Source organism: Mixophyes fleayi, chromosome 4 (genome assembly GCF_038048845.1).
Source record: "Mixophyes fleayi isolate aMixFle1 chromosome 4, aMixFle1.hap1, whole genome shotgun sequence".
Classification (NCBI taxonomy): Eukaryota; Metazoa; Chordata; class Amphibia; order Anura; family Limnodynastidae; genus Mixophyes; species Mixophyes fleayi.
The window spans coordinates 222,872,131-222,894,900 of record NC_134405.1 but is presented as its reverse complement, the minus strand read 5'-3'; the positions used below and the strand labels follow the sequence as shown (position 1 = coordinate 222,894,900).

Genomic DNA, 22,770 nt, shown 5'->3' with positions numbered 1-22,770 from the left:
ATATGTTATTTAGTAAGCTGCTTTTCAATGCAAATTCACACCGGCAAAGCAATTAAACTGCATATGAGCAGATCAAAATCCATGACAAAATAAAACATTAAGAAGTCACGAAAGCACTTTAATTATTGATGGCAGACAAAGTATTGTGATGATTAATAATCTAAAAAAAATATATCATAAATTATTGCAATGGAGCAACACATGTTACGAAGGAATTATTGTTGTCTAGTTTGATTCAATTAAAATGTTCACTAAGTTTCCTCGCTATTGATTAAAACAGATATAGCTTTCAGCTAGCCATATTGTAGTCAATGAGACTGAAATTCAGCTATTATGTAAATAAGCTTAACATTTTATAGAATAAACATTAAAATAGCACTGTCAGTATATATTTTTACTAAGTCCCAGAAATTAGGATGACATTGGACAAGTAACTTGAAATTTTTATTATTGAAACAAATGGATTATTTTTTTCCTAGACATCAGGGAGCTGATATAGGTTCTTTTAAGGCCTTTCCTATCAAAGGTTCATTTCTAGGAAGGCTTTGTCCCTTTATTAAAATGGCCCTAATGGAGCACACATACAAATGGAGCCTGTTTGCCTTTTTGCAAAGCTCTACAACCCATCACAAAAGCACAAAGGAAGATTCAAACAGTATTAAGATGCAAAATTGATTTGTTTAATAAATATTAATATCACTCAGAGTCTGATGTTTATGAATATTGATCTATTTTATATTTGAAATTAATATGATTTATATTTAAGTGATTAAGGGTTATAATGATAAAGGTAAGTTTACTTCATTTAGAGTTAATGTAGTTAGCATACAATTAAATATATCTGGATCTGTACAGAAAATCCCAGACCACCTTAAACAATATAAAAAAATGAAGCTTGTGGTACTAGCTGGCAATCCAATACATTAATCGTGAATATAATAAATCATGATTATACGAAACAATATACAAACATACAGTAAGACTGCCACTTCTCTTTTTACACCTATTTGCAGGTGCATTAATCTAAAGTAAAACACAAAAAACGAAAACGCCAAACATAGTGTAATAAATAAGATAGCAAATATCCATATATAGTGTTGTGCAATAGCTGCAACCAAAATGATAATAAATAGAATCTTATCTCTAGAAACTGAACACTTTATGAAGCGAACATTTTCTTTCAAATCCATAGCAGTGGATCCATATGGGAAACTTAGCTCCATTGAAAAGTAGAAGGGGCTGAAAAATACCACAGAAGTAGAATGAATATAGTGTAATACACTTCTAAAAACACACGCATAGGGAAATTCACTGTAAGAGTATATGCATACCCAATATCGCAAATTCAAGCAAAAATTATGAAACCAGATAGCTGCCAGTATAAAATCTCAAAAAGCTTTAATACATATTAAAAAGAAGGACATGAAAATAGTCAGATATTTAAAACAAGTAATAGCAGCTTATCTTCAATCCCTAACAGTAAAGATGTCCATATGTGGACTCTGGTCAGGAAAAAGTCCCACAGATACTGGTAAAAGATCCACAGGTAAGTCCCAGTTAAGTAACCGACGCGTTTTGTCTCTCTGGCTCCCTCAGGGGTATAGGGAATGTCATGATATGGCAGTTTAAATAATACTGGTCCCTTAGAAAGGACCAGTTGGCTGCCACCCACTCAAAGATTGGAGTGCCAAGTTACAGAGTCATTTCCTCATCATAATATCCAGTCCGCCCATGATCAAAAGGATAAAACTGGAAAAATACATGTAATTATAAATCCTAAGGCTAGAACAAAGTATACTTCTTTCATAAGAGTCCAACATAAAAGCTTGATACATGTTTTTTTAAACAATCAATAAATTCATTAATTTATATTGGAAAGTGTCACTTTTCACAGGCTACATCTTATTGTTGGTATTCATCTACAGAGTAGCGACACATTTGTCTAATAGAAAATTGGACCCAACAAATTAGAAGAAGAAGAAGAAGCCCAGTATAGATAAAGATAGATTTGATATGTTTTTATAGTTTTAAGATGCCAGAAAACTGACTGCCATGTAGATAGGATGCAAACACACTATTGCCCTCATCATAACTTCATATCTGCCCATTTAACATAAAGGGAAAGAGAATATTTAATCCTTAAATCTAGAATTAAAAGTTATAAATATATATGTTTTCCTTCACAAATTAAAGTATAGATATGTTTATAATTTGCAAAGCAGGAGCACAAAATCCCAAATTCCCAAATACATATTGCCTGTTTTGATTTGCCAGCACATCATAAATTGTCCTCCCTCTCAACTTACTAATTTACACTGACTGTAGGAGATGTGCAAATTCAATACAAATCTGAGGTCTGGACAGGCTGTAATATAGAAAAAAGTCAATAAACAGTCTAAGTTTACAAAAAGTTGCTTAGTTTTGGCAGCAGAATTAATCAAAAGTAACACAAATACCAGGAAATACTCAGGGAATGATTTCTAAGCAATGAAGAGTCAAACATATTTTGTAGTCCTACCTGATGATGTTACTTCCTCTCAATTACCTGGTCCCAGCTGCTAAGATAGGGGAAGGGGAATGAAAACATTGTGTATGTTTGTGTCTGTAAGTCAAAGGAGGGGATTAGAGCTTGCTTTATGCCATCCTTGGACCCTGCGGGATAAAGTAAGTGTCTTTCTGACACTGGTAGAGGGACACAATGCTTGTTCAACTAATCTACTTAGTTTCTGTAGTAAAACTATGTCCCATAGGTTTTGTTTATAAATTAAACTATGCTTTGATGCCCTGTCCTGCATGTATCATACTGTACAGGTTATGCAAATATACTCCACACAGGTACATTTAATATTTTTTTCAAAGAAAAGTAAGTCTGCACCTGTATATTATATAATGCTCTTTTCACATTATATGGTGTATGGATACTGTAATTCAGTGGTGCTCAAACTCAGTCCTCAAGAGCTACCAACAGTTCATGTTTACAGGATACCTTTAATCATGTACAGATGAGTTAATCTATTTTTCTGGGTCAGTAATTTTCCTACCTGTTTCTACAGAGAGAAATCCTTAAAACATGATCTGTTGGTAGCTTTATATATATAATTTTGCTCCAGGTCAAAATAGGTTTAACTCTTTAAAATATTTTTAAAATGGTCAAACAATCATATTAATGTTTATGGGGTGGAATGGTTTATATAGCTTGATTTTATTTTTATCATTTTAGGCTCCTCTGGCTCAACAAATGTAAATAAAATTAAACAATAAAGAGTGTATCTAGGGTGGGTTAAATCATTATGGAGCTCTTTTCATTAATTTGTTGGTTATATGGATGATTGTTGTGCATGCAATTTGTTCAAATAACATTTTATTTTAAACGTATGTGTATTTATTATATCTGATTATATTTTTAGGTATTATTATTTAACATAGAGATTATAATTAAGGGCCTTAGAAGAGCTCAGTTTTCACCCGGAATCCCATTTGTTTATTAACCAGATCCTTATAACATTGAGAAACCTGCAAATGTCCAACCATTTTTTGTCCACTTCTTCTAGTGGCATTGAGTATCATGCTGTTAGTGGTCAGGCAGTACTTGTTGTAGCAAAAGCAGTAGCATAATGCTTCTCTGTCACTACAGTACAATAGAATGGCAAAATGTATCTATGGGAAGGATTTATTGAAATATGAGACCATGTGATGGATCACTACATTCTGATTGGCTGTTTCTTGTTTTCAATAGGTTTTCAGGTGCTTCATATAGTGTTGCATTTCAAAATATTTCTAACCACTTGTATCTGTCTTGTGCGAATTATAGTAAGCATTTGTTGCATTTGGTAAGCACTCAGAGCTGAAATTTAAACGATATACCACTTTAAACATATACCCATTTACAAAAGAATTAGCTTTATTTTTAAATATAAAAGTTTGAACTTTAAAATACTTACATTTCTAAATTTAGAGCACTCTGTTTATTATTACTTTCTAGCACTCTATGCAAAACATGATCCCCAGACACAAAACCATATTCACATTTTCTTAACAGTGGCTTTGATAATCGCTGATAGCATTCACTAGCTTGCTGAGGACAGTACCCTGAGGATTAGACATAGTCAGTCAACAGACTGTGTTTGTCTAGCTTGACTTTGCTGATCCTAACAAGAATTAATTTCATTCCACCCATGTGAATGCATAATAAGTCTTGCACTACCTAGAGATGTATAATCATTTTGAGGATCAGTCAATCAAAGAAATGTGTTTTAGTAAACCACAATTTTGATTTTTGCAACACTGTAGTTTCAGGGAATGTGACTGTTTAAGCAGATACTTATGGCCTGTACCTACTGATGGCAACAATTTGCAGGTTGGTAATGCGGATCTTTGTTGTTTTTCCAATAATAGTTACAGCTGTGTGCACTGTTTTCGTTGATTGCAAAATGAAATAATATCCATATATTCAGGTGCTCAGTTATAATCTTCAAGCTTAATAAATGGTTTTATATCCCCTTTCAAAAAAGTAAACAGATATGCTGGTTGTTGTGCTTACGAAAATAGAACAATAATCTGAAACAAAAACTTTAGTCTAGCATAAAAAATTGAATATATGCCATAATGCATGAGGTACTAAAAGATAAAGGAACAACTTTCTAGTCAATGCTAAAGTCAAATATATTTTTACCCCTATGCCAGCCATTTACCTATGTTTGTTCTATCTCTTTCTGTTCGTTTACAACCTGAAATTTTAGTCCAATAAATCAAATTAAAACAAATCTCACTTACACTCAGAAATACATTTTCCTAACTGAAATGTCCAGGACTTCCACATCCATGTTCCACGGTTTACCCAGGACAGACTTGTACGTACTTTAAAACTACACTTTGAAATCACAAATATTGAAATAACACATATGTTAGACTCCTGACAAACCTAGATGAATACGCTAGTACAAGATTTCTATGTATGACTAGTCCAATATTTTCTTTTGTATCTTAGATTTAACTGTATCAAAAAATAGATTCAATGTGCTTCTCTATAAAGAAGCACATTGTTCACTATTTCTTCTCTAAGGGGTACATTTTCTATTAACATCCCTCTGGGTCACTGCTCAAATATTGATGCCTACCAAAGCAATACAACAGGGCTATAGGATTCTTGTGTGCAAGGGCTTAGGATAATATACCACTGTCACTGCTTACTATCAAACTGCTCCTGTCACCAACCACTGTTCCTAATTTCTACAGATAGACCCAGGTTTAAAACATTTGTGTCTGGAAAATGTTACCTTATATCCAAATTGTCTCTTGATACCCCCTTAAGAAGTCCACTTAAGGGATGAAACACATTGGGATCACCCTGGTACCCTATCATCTAACCTTATTCTAAAGCTGAGAACTGTATGGTGACAAGAATTTCCCTTCACTGCTTAAGAGATTTGAAGGACATTTTATTCAGCTAAGTCTTTTTATTCATCTGTTTGATGTATGTGCATTATTGATTTTGTTTGATTAATAAATGTTTACTACATTATGTGCCTATTATATATCTTTTATTTTTATTAAGTGATGTGGAATACACCAAAGAGAATTAGACACAAATAGACATAAAAGAGGAGATAAGCACTCAATTGTATGAATGCCGGTACATAGGGAATTTTTCAGTGGTGATTTGTTAGAGCACTGAAGTGGTCAGCTGGACCTGATCATGTCACCACTGGTGTTTCCAGAAAAACAGTATTGCCCTATTGTTTTTTCTTTTCTCCTTCCATTCTTTTTATCCATCAATGGATAACGCATATTAGTGTGATTACTGTACCAGCCTATCAAACGCAGGGGATTTCTTGTTGTTACCCATCAATGAGCCTGGATACACAAAGCTGAGAAGTATCGCATTTCCATAGTTTACAGATGGACTGCTAATGATCTATGACTATGCTGTACGCAATTTTTTTTATAAATAAGGTTATAAATCATAGGTGCTGCACTAGGAGGTGCATTTTGTTCTTTTGTATTTTTCTATAGGGCTATAAGATTTCCTGATAAAATCCTATCATGTGTAGTAGGAATACCAGATTTATGTCCAGAAAACTGCAAATTATTTTTACCACAACTCACCATCCCCAAATAGACAACCCCATCAAACAGATGAAAAACAATAATAATAATATTCATAGTGTTGCTGAATGTAATTTACTTACATTTCATAGCTTGGACATTGCTTCCAATGTTCAGCAGTAAATAACATGAGTCAAAACTATACTGGCTATGAAGGTCACTGGTCATCTCGTAATAAAGCCCAGCCCCTAATTTATTTATTGTTATTTACTTTGAAATCCACTGTGTGTTGTGGTATTAGAAATGCACTGAGGTCATTGATGCCTTGTGTGGGCTGAGAAAGTCAGTCACACTCCTCTCCTCACACCAGCTTTTTTATACTATCTGTCTGTCACTGGCCATGTGCTCCATCAGAATTCAAAGCCACTCTGCAACCTACAAGTTCCTTGGATACAATGTCCTTCCACTATCTAACTTTAAGCTTGTGGTTCCCTGTTTGCCTCAAGTTTCCTCCCGACATCATTTAATTACTCAATCACATGTGTGAACAGTTCATTCCCTGTCACAAGACTAAAGATCAGTGTACTCTTCTCCTAACATAACCTTAAATGCTGCCAACATTCTAATGCTCTAATTGCTTAGAGGTTGTCCCTTGTATATGAACTTCCTTGTGAAAAAAAAATGCTGCAGATATAGAGAAACTGCTGAAGCATTCTTATTTATTAAACTATACCAGACGCTTGTAGTAAGTCGTAAGCTTGTAAGAAGAATATATACTGAATAATTACCATAACCTTGTTATATGTTTTGTATTCTTTTTATATGCCTTGTATATTTTTGTTTGCAAGTAATAGAAACCAGCCAGAGACAGGAGAGGGATCCTTCTGCTGCAGTATGTACAAATATTATGGTGTTCACCACGCAACTTAAAGTTAAGTATTTACAATAGATTAAATAAATATTGTTCAGATCATATATAGCATTTTTATTTAGGTTTATGGGGAGAATAAAAACATTAAATTAAATTATGTTTTTCCTACTGCGAGGAAACCACCCTTAGCTGGGACGGTGGTTACCCTCTGTGGGATTCAACTCATTCGGGCAGACCAGAATATATCCAAAATAAGGCTTTATTATGACAGCACAACACCATAAGACGTTCACAAGGTACATGGTAAATGGTAGTGTGTACCCTCTAACAGTCTCTCTTCAGAGTCTTATCCTCCCGCAATATTACCACTACCATTTAGCTAGACAATCTCTGGGATACTGGCTCAAACAGACCATGTCCTGGCAGCACCACAATGCCTGGCCCAGAGTCCTTTGTGCTGGTGTCACATAGACCAGGATCCTCCAAGACAGAATGGCTCCATTGACATACTGCTCTCCTGCTTTCTACCCAGGGAGTAGGGTCAATATATCCCAATCCTCCCCCTTTCAGCATGGGTCTATCAGTGGACACTTCAATTATTTAACTGTTAGATATACTGTAACTGTTATCTTAATTATACAGTAGATTGGCTTGACTGAATTAGCTTTTTGGCTGGATAAACTCAAGAAAGAGTAATAATATTACATCAGAGAATAACATGACACTTCATATTTGCATGAAACATTAAGACATTTAAAAGCATTGTATCTGCAGCATTACACAATCTAAGTCTGAGATACATTTTGCTACAATAGCATTTATATTGATACATATTAATACATTTCCTGATGCTATGTTAACCAGTATAGTACTGCGGAGACACATTATATTTCATCTAGAAGTGCTAACCTAATTACCTCTCAGATTATCTGTTCACCTAGCTAATTAACTTGGGCTGCCAGCTAGCTATCTTAACAGGCACTCAGACACGGTTCTGATTACAACCCACCTAAGCCACTCCTTATAACAATTGACATTTGAGACAAATGGTAAATACCTTAGCTAACACAAGGAAAATGGCTTCTGCTGTCTTGCTTTTTTCACACAATATGACAACAGTCTTTATATTTCTAATACATACAATATTGCAGGTAATAATAAGGGCAAAATGTACATAATAGCATAAAATACCAATACACATAATACACAAATGCACTGGTGTATATACTTAGACTGGGCAAAGGATTAAAAAGGACATTAAACTGTGAGAAATGGGTGATGAATAAAAAGTTCTCAGTCCAGTGAGACCCTGTTTTGTTAGACATATTGTACAGAATGATTTTTGCAAGATACCCAAGTTGTCTAATATTCTGTCAACTTAAGCTGGCCACACACGAGCCAATCCTTCTGCTCGTAATAAGTGCTGATTCACATGTAGTGGCCGAATTGGATAAGATCCAGCCAATAGGATTGATCACAGCATAAATAGAACCTGTTTGTGTGTTCTGAAGGTGAACTCACACACAAGTTGAGAACGCTTATATGTGATCATCGTCAAACTGCATTTACCAACATGCTTAATTATGATCTAATCAATTTCTACTGGATTAATATAGGGCATGGTGTTCATTTTCAGGTGACACACTCATTGAGATGTATCAAATCAATTACCAATATTAGACACACTATAGCTCCTCTGTGGAATTTACATCCATTGGATGTTTAGTGATGTCTTTATTGGTTAAGTGATGTTGATTGGGGTAGATAGACAAAAAATACAGTGAAATCAGAAGGCTATTGTTCTGTTTGGTTAGAAGATGCCAAAGATAATTTGCATCTATAAAGGGACAGTTTTATTAAAATACATTCACACTAAAAACTGAAAATTTCCTCTTTGTTCGAGAACTAGATCATTTGCTTTACTTTTTAAGTTATCTTTTTAAAGGGGAAAAAAGAAAATAAATGGTTGCATAGTAGAGAATAATAACCTTATACATTGTTGGGAACATGTATCAAATAAGTCGCACTAGTGATAATTTTGCACACTCCTTTTGCCTGGAGAAAGCTACACAGCGAAACGCGCATTGACATTTACTGTGTGTGACACTTCTACGTGCTAAATATTATGGGAATAGTAAAAAATGGTGATCATGCCAATTTGAGATTTTGATAATAGGCGATTTTGCCCAAACCCCAATGTAGATTCCAGTAGGAAGATAGTAAATCACCCCCGTCACCATTCATTCTTAGAGTTGAGATAGCATATTAGCTGCTGCGAGTGAAGTAGGCTCAGATTTAATTGCTACAGATGAATATATATTTTTAACTATCAGTAGGCACTTACAATCTAATAATAACTGACAGTTTCTTTGTGATTATCTGAGTCAGTAGTTGCTGTAGTAACTTTGTGCCCAATCCTGAATTTTATTATTCTTACTGGAGATCAGCCAAATTTTCCAATATTGAGGAGAATATTCTACCCTGCTTCCTTTACTGAGGATAAGAATAGAATAGAGTCACACACAGTATCTTAAAATCACTGAAAAGTTTTATGTTGATGCAGTTTTGTTGATGGCTTTGTAAGCTAGCAGAAATATTTTGTATTGGATTTGGTAATAAATAGGCAACCAATGCAGAGAATGACAGAGTTGGCCAACAGTGGAAGAACGATTTGCAAGGAAAATCAATCTAGTTGCTGCATGCAAAAGAGATTGTAGGGATGAAATTCAGGAAAGACCAGTAAGGGTGGCATTGCAATAGTCAATATAGAATATGATGAGGGTATCAATTAAAGTTTTTGCAGAGATTTGTGTGAGATATGCCCGTATTTTGTATATATTTTTATGTAACAAGATGTAGATATAGATTGGATGTGGGGAACAAAGTATAGTTTTGAGCCAAGGATCACCAAAGATCAGCGAGAATAGGATTTATTGTCATGTTGTCAACAGAAATTGAGATGTCAGGTAGCTAACGTCTGTTGGCAGGTGGGAATATCATTAGCTCTTTTCAAGATTACGTTTAAGTTGTCAAAAGGACATCCAAGTAGAGATGGCAGAATGGCAGTCAGCAACACAGATGATGAAAGATCAGAGAAGATAGATACATCTGGGTATTATCAGCATAGAGATGATACTGAAATCCAAAGGGGCTTATTAGTTTCCAAGAGAAGTGGTATAGCTAAAGAAAAGCAGAGGACCAAAGATTGAGCCTTGTGCTACTCCAGCTGACAAAGAAAGTGAGATGAGCTGGATCCAGAGAAACTAACACTGAAAGAGTGATAAGTAAGGTAGGATGAAAACCAGGATAGGACAGTGTACTGGAGACATAGGAATTGTAGCATTTATATGAAAAGAGAGTGGTCAACAGTCAAATGCAGCAGAAAGATCCAGGCGAATTAGAAGCAAGTATTGGACTTTAGATTTAGCAATGATCAAATAATTGCCAAACTTTGTCAGTGTAGTCCCTAAGAAGGGTTGGGAATGAAAAACTGACTGAATAGTATGTAATAGTTTATGTGAGGGAAAAAAACGTGTGAGGTGGGTGTAGACAATTCTCACGAGAAGCTTAGATGGGCATGGTAGCTGAGAGATGGGATGGTAATTTTGAGTTAGGGTCAGAATTTTATTTTTTTAAAATAGGAGAGATCACCGCATGCTTGAATAATGATGGAAAGATACTAGTAGAGAAAGAAATGACAGATTTTAGTTTAGGTTGGGATGAGCACAGAAGATATATCTACTGATTTGTGGGCGTATAGAATCAAGAGAACAGGTAGAAGAGTAGGAAGATAAAAATAGAGTAGACACTTCATATTTATTTGTTGGATCAAAAGAAGAGAAGGGGCCAGAAGGTGCCAGGAATTGAGGTGGTTGTTTGTTGAGGATGAAGATTCCGTTTCAAGTCTTATCAATCTTGTCTTTTAAGTAGGAAAAAAGAACTTGGGCACTGATAGTAGTGGGAGGGTTTCAAGTGGGAGTGGGAGAGTTGAGAAGAGATTTAAGTGTGTTAAAAGGTGTTTGGGTTTTGAAGCCTGAGCAGAGATGAGAGATTGGAAGTATATTTGTTTAGCTGTGTGCAGAGAATTTCAATAGGAATGTTAGATATTATATGTGAAGAAATCATTAGCGGTACGAGATTTATGACGTTCTACTTTTCAAGAACACTTCTCAAGATGTTGTGTTACTGTAGTAGTATAAAGACAGAGTATAAAGAGTAGAGGGAGCCACTTTAAGGTCTGTGCTAGGGTTTGGTTAAAATGTGGTGCTGCCATGTCAGGAGACGATGATGTAGAAATTAGGGAGAGAAAGTGTTGGCGAGTGGTGGAAAACTGTTGAAAATGAATAAAGCTAAGATTTCTGCAGGTATAAGGAATTTTACATCAGAGAAGTTAAAGTACTGGAGAAGAGCTTATAGCTGATAAGGTGATGATCTGAGAGGGGGGAAGGAAGTGTTAAAGACATCTGAAATTGAGCATAGTCTAGAGAAAATAATATCAAGACAGTGGCATTCCAAAGAGTAGGGGAATCATTCCATTGGGAGAAGCAGATGGAGTAAGTTAAAGAGAGTATTTTGGAGGCACAAGTAGAATGCAAGTTTATCAATGTGGATGTTAAAAGGACCCATGATGATAGTGAGGATGCCAGAGGATAAAAAATGAGGGAGCCATGCAGGGTAATCTTCAAAAATCGTTGGTGTGGTCCAGGGAGGCAAGAGATCACGGAAACACACATAGAGAATGGGTTGAAAATCTGAATAGCATGTACTTTAAACGATATGAGTGATGGGACATTTTGAAGAACTGTGCAATGTGGGAAAATAAATAGTCTAACTCCACCTCCTTGTCTGATCGTGTATGTCATGTTTCTGTTATTGCCAGAAAGTTGAGGTTGTTTGAGAGGAAGAGGATGTAAGTATGAAATTAAGTTTGCCACAAACAGATCATGCATTCTATAGAGCAAATTTAAAAGACTTTGAAAAAGGTGGGAGACAGGTGACGTGTTTGAGGTCAGCAGGAATTCTGTAGTGTTCTAAATAAAATATAAATGTAGGGTAGATGTGCGGGGGACATGGATTTGGTGGTATATTAACAGCTAATAGAAGCAGAAAGAGAGAAAGATAGGAAAGATGACTGTAAGATGTGTGACAATTTATTTCCTGGTGACAAGATGAGGATATTACAGTTAGTGAATACATATAGGAAAAATGTTCAAGCGTGTTAATTAGAGGGTAATGGCGTAGAAAGGTTTTAATGTGGACAAAGGTGTGTACTACAGGTGCTCACATCTGGAGTACACATTTTCACCTCAATTCAAATACAGGACTTTGCTATACTTGAGTTTTCCCCTGATTTGAAGTTGAATTTCTTGTTTAAACCCCGCGGCACCCAGAAGTGCGGTAGAAGCTATTCACAGATTTCTCAGAAAATACTCAAAATACCCATTCCACGTCATCCCTGCTGTTCCCATCTTCCTTCCTTCTTCCACAATGATATTTGATAATGGAGGAAAATACACAAATAAGAACCGTATTGATGTTCTGAAAAATCGTGGAATTCAACATCAGTTGACAATGTCACACAGTCCTGAACAAAATGGTGTAAGAGAGCATGCATATCATACAATAATTGAAAGAGCAGGTATGATGTCAAATGATGCTGGGCTAGAAAATAAGTTTTGGGCTGAAGCAGTACAAACAGCGGTTTATTTAAAAAACTATACACCCAATGTTGCAGTAAGGGTAATACACCATTTAAAGAGTGGTCTGGAAGAAAGCCTAATATCGGTCATCTTAGGGTGTCTGCATGCAAAGCATATGAAAAGGCTACATGCTTTGGGACATTGTAAAAGAGATCCAGAGACTTCATATTTCAAGAAACAGCATAACCTACTCAAAAAGACAGAATGTGAAGTTGAAGAAAAAGTAGTAATACTTGACATACCTGCACCTTCATGTACATCTACTTTACAACCAGCAGCAGAAAAAAACTTTTGTGAGAAGTAATAAATTTAAACCTTAAGGGAAGAATTACAGTTATACGAATTAACCCATAACATAACTGTGCTGAATAAAGCATAATCATAACGGACTGCATTGTACATACTGTATATCAAACTAATCAATTTAGTAAGCTAGAGGGTAATGAAAATTATTTCAAAGCAAAGCCTGCTCTCACAAGGTTAGATACTTAACTCAATATGTAAAATGTGAGGCCTGTAATACTGTCCTGTTTTTATTCTGTGGCATTGCAGACTAAGGAACTACAAGAGAGCATTGTCACCTTTAGGGGAAATGGACAGATTCTAAGACCTCATGTGGTAAGCTTTGTTCTAGTACTGGATTGGTTTTTGGCACCTGAATAGACTTTAAGGAATCAACCTAGCAGGGGGTCTTACACATGGAGACATGGGCTGTGACCACACGATGGCTTGTTATATTTTATAAAGACAAATGCAATTCTATTTCCAAAATACCACTTACAATTAATATAGGTAGTGATCACCACATATTCATAAATATTATGATGTCCTTACATCAAATAAAGCAGCCCATATGTAATAAACAAAACTCACACAAAGAATAAGAGGAATTGTGTATCAGCTCAACTAATATACTTGACCTATCTCTGTTTGGTATCTGTAGATTGGTAAATTTGTATTGGGTTTATTAATGACAAAATTCAGTCTGTGTGACACTCCCCAGAAAAGATATGTTACATTTTAGCATTTGGGATTAAACAGGGAAGATGTCAATTGTGATTGTAAGTCTGTGTCACAGGCATCCCTTGGAACCCAACCCAAAGAGGAGGGGACAGGTAGAAAAAGTGTCTATAGGAGAGGTAACCATTTATAGGATATTGTCTGAAATTAATCAACATTGATACGCTGTCCATCTTTCAAGACAATTTCCCTTGGTGCAGAGTACACAACTGGTATGTAAGCTTATACTCTTTAACTTTCTCCCTTTTATTTTACATGTTTTGCTTATGTTCTGTCATATTTTATATATTGTTTTAATATCCTGTAAGCATTGTACTTTTTTTGCATATTAAATCTAAAATGTAATAAGTGCTGTCCTTATTGTTCGAAACTATGTTAACCCTTTAAATACCAGTGTGGGAAGTGTTATCTCTTTTAGCTATCAGAGGGCAGAGTGTGTGCATTTGAGTAATTAAGTCATAGATTTTCTATGGGCATTATACGTAGATGGTGTAAGTTGAAGAGAGGTGTGGAAGTGTGTGCCTGTGTTGGGGAAGGGTCCAGATAAATCTGTAACCTAAGTGAGTCCAAGATTTAGGCAGGAACCCTGTGTGTCCCCTTACAGTAAACTTCCGAGCCACGAGTGCACAGAGTGTCATGTGTGACATGTAAAGATAGTTAGGAGCGGTTTCCTGACAAAATAGAAGTGATATAATGTTTGACTGTTTGATTATTTCATAAATTATCCAAATAGGGAGCTGGCAGAGAAGGCTCCCCCTGTCTGAGATTTAGCGAAGAATATGCCAACATGGCATTCTCAGAACCACAAAATTTGCAGGAACCAAAATTCTATGATGACTTGGAAAATTGGTAATATTGTAAACAAAATCTGGAGTGTTGTCAATAGACCAAGCCACCATTAAAAAATAAAAACAAATGGGCTTTCAGTAAAAAATTAAATACAAATTTATTGCCAGTTACAATGCTAATCGTGTTGCAAAGGGATTTACTCAAAGATCTTAAAATGAGTATGGGGAAGTCTTCTCACCTGTGGCAAGGAACAGTAAAGTTTGTTTAGTTATTGCCTGATATGTCCGTGTGTATCATATAAAATAAAGCTTCTCCGATGTGATCACTGTGGCTCCAAAGCACAAAGGTATTATTTGCATAATAGATTACAGGGCAAAGTATTGAATGCATTGTTTGCGCAGTTGCCACCAACACAAGCTTCTGTCAGAACACTTTGGTTTCCAAAGCCAGAGGTGAACAATTTATATACTGTACAGTTGTAAAAAGCAGTGAGATGACAAAAATACACAGTTACAGTATTAAGGTCCACATTCATAGGTCGATGGATTATGACCTCTCAAGAACTCAACATCCCATTGGCTGATTCCACCCTTCAGTGTTCTTTGAGGTGGTCAGGCGTGCTAACGCTACATAAATAATACCGGAAATATTCTCATGCGATTGCAAACATAATGATACCAAACTCATTGTAATTTAATGTTTGATACATTAATTAGCCTATTCACACTTTATATTTTATATTAAAAGATCGAAAATACGTTAAACATATTTAAATGTTGCTACGATAAATATCCTGTGTATTCTGTAATTTAACTGCAGGTATTGGTTTTTCCCCTGTAATTATATTTCTTTTTACTTTGTGTTCATGCTATTTGTATACATAAGGAGGTAAGATTGTTCTGTGAATGTCAATCATTTTATCATGGGAAATAGTCATTATTTCAGGAACAACTCCTCCTACAAAACATACTTTGGAGTTCGGATTTAGCCATTTGTATAAAACTTGTGGAGCAGGCTATTGTCTGATTGTTCTGTTCAACAACCCAATTCTTAAGTATTTTTAGGTGCGTAAAATTCAGGCACAGCAGAGACCTTTCTAGCAAGAACTGGCGAAGTGTCAGACTGTACTATTATACCTCCCTTCTATTAGTCTCCCTAATGTAATTCAAGAACCTTAGAGATATTTAGCAGAAAGGGAACTAGTCCTACATTATTTTGCCCCTGAGGCACGTGAAAACACACCCAGCATTCAGTTTAGTTTAAGATCTTATCCACTAGTGAATGATAATCATATAATGGATGTCAGCCCAAATTCAAAATATTATTAGCCTGACATCGCTGGATACACTTCTCTTCAATTATGGGGTCACAGTACTTACAAATACAATATTCTTCAGATAATAACCCCTCACACTGTCTCTGAACTCCAAGGTTAGTAGATCCTTCCTTTACACTTTAATTGAATAAAGTGTTAGATTAAACTGAATATGTTAACTTATTCTCCTTCATCTCCACAATCTCAGTACCATAATCCAAACCAATCTTCATCACCTGATCACCATTGCAAAAAGAGATTGCTATAAGGATGAGAAAAACACCAGAAAAAGAAAAACAGAAAAACTGTCGCCATGATGGGATAATATACTTTTGCAAAATTCTTGACTTAATATTATTGACCGCAATTTTGAGTCTCACGGAACAGATTCACGGATGATGGGGTTTTAGTGTGCGCCTCAGCCTTGTCTTCTTTAATCTTTTCCAGATTGTTGCCTTTTCTGCAGTTAGTGGAATGGATCCAAGTGTCTCTTTCTGCTACTTTCACAGATGTGGTGCTGGTCATCAACACTTGGTACAGTTTTTCCTACTTGTCTGTTAAACAACCTGAGCGTAAGATATTGCGTATCATAACATATCCCTCAGGTTCAATATCATAATAGTTAGTGTCTAGCATATCAGGAGACAGTATTTTGAGGTTCTTTTGTTGCTGTCTCAGCTGTTTGCTCATCTTAATAAGGAATTAAACAGTCACTTTATTGTTGCATTTTAAATTATCTTGTGGATCTACCAATAAGTGAGGTTGTTTGTCAAAAAATATTTCAAAAGGTGACAGGTTAAGAGGTGGACTAGGAGTGCTTATAATGCTGTGGAGTTCTAGTGGCAATGCTTTCGACAACACTAATGCAGTTTCAGTCATCCCCTTACTCAATTAGTTCTTGATAGTACCATTTACTAATACTTTCATTTCTATTTTCTCACTGGCTTGTGGCCCATAGGTAGTGTCTAACTTACTATTAATACAGATGATCTTGCACATAAGCTGAAAGACATCCCCAGTAAAATGTGTGCCCCGATCACTTTCAATGATTTTGGGAATACCAAACCTACAAACAAATTCCTGAATGATTTTCTTAGCAGGGAAACAGCTGTATTAGAAGCAGCTGGATAAGCCTCTACCCAGTTAGAGAAAATATTGAAGCATACTAATACATACTTGAGATTCTTACAGGGTGGTAACTGGATGAAGTCGATTTGTATAACCTGGAAAGGTCCATCTGTAAGAGGAATGTGGGATGGCTCTGTTGGTATTTTTAAAATATGGTATAATTTACAGGTTTCACTCTTTTACCTGCCTGTTATTTTGTTACTATCCAAATAAGGCGGGGATGGCGCTGTTGCATGCTCAGGTTTTGAATAATCGTCTTTATCTTTCTGCGCTAGTGCTAATTTCTCACACCAAATATTGCCCTCATGTTGCCATAAATTTAAACTCATGATATGTTTAATTTGCAGTTTTTTTTAACTTAATATGCAAATCTGATCTTTAACTGTATTTAATATATCAGGATCAAAGCTACTAACAGTAGGAAAAATTTGGACACATTCAACAGGTAATTTTGTCCACTTCTCACAATGCACAATTGCTCTCTGACCATATTTCCTACTTATCTCCCAGACCATATTTCCTAATATATATTGAAGACCCTTTGGGTTCTGCCGTATACTTATGCTGGTTTAATGTTGCCCCCTGTCATGCCTAACTGACTCCCATAAGCTGCTGTCCTACAGAACTCTAGGGTAGGTTAAGAAAATACTGAATTATATAACTAATATAGGTCGTACATGATTGTGAGTCCACAGAGCTAAATTTTTCAAAAGCAACACCTCTTACTCTTCTCACTGGGAACACTTTCTCTCAGTGATGAACTTTTCCCGCCGGAAACTTTTTCCCACAAGGCAAATCCTTCCCATCTGGAAATTCTTTTTTTTTTCAGCGAGGTATATCTTTTAAATGTCTACATATATATATAGTATAGTATAATATATATAATGTGTAATATAGTATATTATTTTCTATATTCTAAATGTTTTAATCACTTTGCCAGTCGATGCCATTAACTGTTTGCATTGCACACCAATGCAAATTATTTGTCATGCTAGACAGCATTATTAACCATCCGCATTTTATACTTATACAAACTATTATCTTCACTTTACCTCACGCATACAAACACTATCACAAACACACTTTCTTAGTGCAATTTCCTATTGTTGGTACAATTCTTTCCTAAATATGTTTAACATTGTACTTTATTATATTATAACAAAACTGAATCTATTATATATCTCTATATTTAAATCTATGTCAGTATAAAAACATAATATGCACTATTTAAACAAACGCTGTGCATTTCAATCGCTAAAATAGGACTATGTAATACAATAATACCTTCATCCCTCCAGGTTCACTCCAGCACCTCTGATAGACTCTCAGAGCAGGAATTCGGTTTATCAACACAAGATGTAAATTAAAAGTATAGAACGATAAGCGTTCTTACCTTCTCTGACTCGTCTTCCACCCTTTGTTTAGAAACCAAAATCTGTAGGTCTGCGAGTCTTAGTGTGGTGTCCGCTCAGAGCCCCCAGCAGATATGTCTGTATGTATCATATAAAATATTTTTCTCTGATGCGATCGCTGTGGTTCCACAGCACAAAGGTTTAATTTGCATAACAGAATACAGTGCAAAGTATCACATGTATATGCTTGCGCGGTTGGCACCAACACAATCTTTTATCAGTGATATTATTTATAACAAGCGTTTGCAACGTGCGAACGCTACATAAATAATACTGTAAATGTTCTCATGCAATTGAGAACAAAATGACACCAAACCCGCTGTAATTTAAATATTTGAAACATTAGTTATCCTCTTCACCACTTTATATCTTATATTAAAAGATAGAAAATACGTTTAACATATTTAGATGTTGGTACGATAATAATTACGTTGTGTATTAATTGCTTGGCAACTGATTGCAGAGTACAGAAATGATTGATTACTACCTTCATGCAATTATTAAACTTCAACACGCTATATCTATGTTGCATGATTTGTTGGTTTACCAATTAGATTTTGACTCTGCTTTTTTAAATGGGGAATTAGTGGAAGAAATCTATATGGAGCCTCCATAGCATTATAATGAGATAATGGTGTACGGCTTGAAGCAAAGTGGTCGATGTTGGTACATCAAGCTGGACACTATGGTGATTAACATGGACTTTGTACGATCAGAGACTGACCACTGTCTTTGCCACAAAATATTATATGTAAAGCTGTTCATACTATATGTGGATGACTTGTTGCTTGCAGGTCAGAGAAATCAAATAGACAGTGTAAAAACTCTGCTGGGAGAAAAGTTCAGATTTAAAGACTTAGGTCCTAGACATTACCTGTTGGGAATGGAAATTTCATAAACTGCTTCTACTGTCAAAATAGATCAACAAAGTTACATTGAGACTATACTTCTTAAGTATAGGATGACAGATGATGAACCAGTGAATACTCCTATTGATAAAAGTACCAAATTGACCAAGAGTATGTTACTATCAAATAAATCTGAAATAGAGGTAATGATGTCAGTAAACAGTGTAAAAACTATGTTGGGAGAAAAGTTCAAATTGAAAGACTTAAGTCCTGCACATCACCTGAAATAGAGACGATGAAATAAATCCTCTATCAGAATGCAATTGGAAGTTTAATGTGTGCAAGTATTGGATCCTTGTCTATTATCCTGATTAAACAAGATTGTTTACTATATGTACAAACCTGTATACTGCATCCAAAAAACCAACATTATGATTAAGAGACAATTGTATTATCTTCCTTACTACTCACATTTTATGATAGTAGGCATCTAATAGGCATTTGCCAATAACAGTGAGGGCCCAACAGGCATATGATTTTTAATTTAAGATATGCTTTATAAAGTGCAAACCTGTGTTTATTTAATTTGCATAATAAGTGGCTGTTAAACCAATCTGTAAAAGTTTAAAGGGTCTCATTTAAAGTTGGACGTACACTAATGTTTTATGCAAGAGTTTCATCCCAATATTTGGCATGAACACCCAATTTGCATCCATATGAAGATCTCTGCGTATCATAGACTTTCATCCTCTTATATCTGGGGAGACAAAATGGGAGTTGACTAATGTAAGGGAGTAGTCACGTAAGTATGAATAATTGTAGGCATATATTTTACAGATATTGGAGGACTGATGCAAAGATATGAGATTATGATGACACCAGCAGAACTATCTAGCCTCTTCTGATTGGCTGCTTGCTTATTGAACTCTCCAGCTGATAGTAATTAATTAGCATTGTGACTCTATAATATTATGTCACAACATCCTATTTGCATTACTTAATTGACGTTTCAATTTGTACTACTGCAGAAAATAAATTTATCATTGCATTTTTAATCGGTAAACTACTGTTTTTGAGTTGAACGTAACTTGAGATACATCCAAGTGGCCATTCACGTCACTATGCTTTTTTGTATACATTTTTTTCTCTTGTTTCCAAATAGGGTAATGCCATCTCTGCATTGAGTACTAACACATATGCCTAACGTTTGTGAACCCTGTGCTTCCATGAGGCATACAAATGCACACTGGTATGACTGGCATATATTATTACTTTTTTAGAGTTGGATTTGCAAGATTCATCCTACTCAGCTTACATAGATTATCTGATTAGTTGGTATTGACAACACCTCGACTTTTCCTTCTTAGAGGTTTTAGTAAATCTGATGATGGCAGTCCAAGTGCTGCTTGAACTTTAATAAACCACCCAAAAAGTAAAGCTACCAATCCTTTTGTATTCTTGATATATACCAATTAGAAGCAGTAAATGTATAAATGTGAAAACATAAAAACTATTAATTTTTCAGTGTAAGGTTTATTTAAAATAAAATGAAGTAAAGAGAGATGTGTGAAAAATAAAAAAACATTATTACTTTGCATTTTAACTAAGAGTAACATAAATGCTAAGTATGGACCCAATATCCTACTCAATTTCTAAATAATTATTCAAAGTATATTTTATCTATTGCATTGATATTTAAATGAGCTATTTCCAATATCAAGTTTCTATGCAGTGACAAAGGGACAAACACGTTCACACCTTGATTATTAGCATATATAAAGAATTTAATAAAGGAGATAAGTGCATCTTCTACTCTGAAACTCTATCCTTGAATACAGATTTTAGTTCTCACTTCTGATGGCTGATTAGAATGTTCTCAGCAGTGAATAACTGCATAAAATCAAGGATTAACATTAAAATACTAAAGATAATATCTTCAAAATATAGATGAGTTTTCTAAAAGCTGGCCAGAAGCCAATTGTGGAGTTTTTACTTTTTTTTACTTCTTTTGTGATGTGGTAATTTTTTTTACTATTATTTACACAGAACAATCAGGTATCCTCTGTAAAACGTATATTGCATATATTATAGTGCATATATTATTATTAATCAGAAAAAGATTATTGCATTTATTTTAGTGTTTCATTTTCTACAAATTGACAATAATCTGTGAAATCCAGTGATTATTATTTAACATAATTTGAATATAATTTTCAAGGATGCCTTACTACAGATGAGTTATGATTCTACACATCACATACAATGCTCTCTGTCCAAACATAGCACAAACACCCCTTAGGCTGCCAATATATACTGTATGTCAAATTCCCCCAGGACTTGAATAATTATTTTTACAGTTTGCAGGCAGGGTAATCAGGGCCGGTGCTAGGGTCCACGGCGCCCTAGGCATTTTTAAAAAAGCGGCACCCCCCCCGCAAAAATCGCCGCCCCCCCGCAAGAATCGCCCCCCCCCTCCCCCGTGCAAAAATCGCCGCCCTCCTCCCTCCTCTCCTTACTTTGTCTCACCACCGCCGCCTCTCTGCTCCGTCTCCTCCCCTCCAGTCACTGACACTAGTAAGTGGAGGGGAGGAGACGGAGCAGAGAGGCGGCGGTGGTGAGACAAGGTAAGGAGACAAAATAGCCTCTTCCCCCCCTCCCCGTGCATCTGAATGCTGTGCGGCGGCCGTGACAGGTATGGTCAGCGGTCGCCGCACAGTTTTAAAGTATTTTAGAATTCTGTGGCGCCCTCCAGGCGCCCTCCAGAGCCCGGCGCCCTAGGCAAGTGCCTAACCTTGCCTAATGGGAGCGCCGGGCCTGAGGGTAATCTTCATTTTAGAGAAAATTCTAGTGCTTTTTTTTAATTGAATCTATGATACAACACAATAGGTATTTAAATTTAGTCACTATAAGTAAATAGTAAATAAATTACTTGTCATGTACAGTTGCCAGCTGTAAGTGTTTGGAACCTCCACTTTGCCAAACACATTGTAGTTGCTTATAAGAGTGATACTATTACAAATATGTGTAAATATGTGTAAATTAGTATTATCATTATGAAAACAGCAAAATAGTTATATGTAAGTAGCAAATGTGTGTATATATATATATATATATATATATATATATATATATATATATATATATAATCTATCTATCTATCTATCTATCTATCTATCTCAATAACCTACTGCATATATTTGATTTTTCTGGATAAATCAGAATGTACAACAAACTTTGCTCTAAGCTTATCTTGATGCAGCTGGAGTAAAGAATATCAGTCATCATCATCAAGACGAAGACAACTGCTCTATATATAGTGTTTAAAAAAAATATATATATATATACTTTTTAAAATTATGTGCACTCCCTCCAAAAATAAATAACCAGCACCAGTGCTGTAGTGTGGGCTGGTAATTTCTGAAGCAGGAAGACAACATACACGGAACCCCATGCAGAAACTGCAACTACACCTGGCTAAGGCAGACTGGGCTGGTCATGCTATAATAGGGAGACTGGCAGCATGGGGTACCCCTGTCATAATGTGAAACCAATCCGGTCAGCATAGGGATGAACTTGGGACTGTAAAAATGTGTGCAGGACAAGCAGCCTGTAGTGAATGCTGGCATTTATAGATCTATAAGTA

At 35.5% G+C, this 22,770-nt stretch overlaps 1 protein-coding gene across 3 annotated transcripts in view; it reads left to right on the top strand.

Annotated features, from left to right (window-relative positions):
• The window catches only part of MGAT4C (MGAT4 family member C), a 128,422-nt gene that overhangs the window by 21,190 nt on the left and 84,462 nt on the right, over positions 1-22,770 (top strand). The window contains exon 1 of one of the 3 annotated variants that reach the window (XM_075205323.1): positions 13,779-13,847. The exons of the other annotated variants lie outside the window; for them this stretch is intronic. The gene's annotated coding sequence lies outside the window, so the exon portion shown is untranslated. Of the gene's footprint in view, positions 1-13,778; positions 13,848-22,770 lie in introns of those variants that run through there. 3 annotated transcript variants of the gene reach the window in all.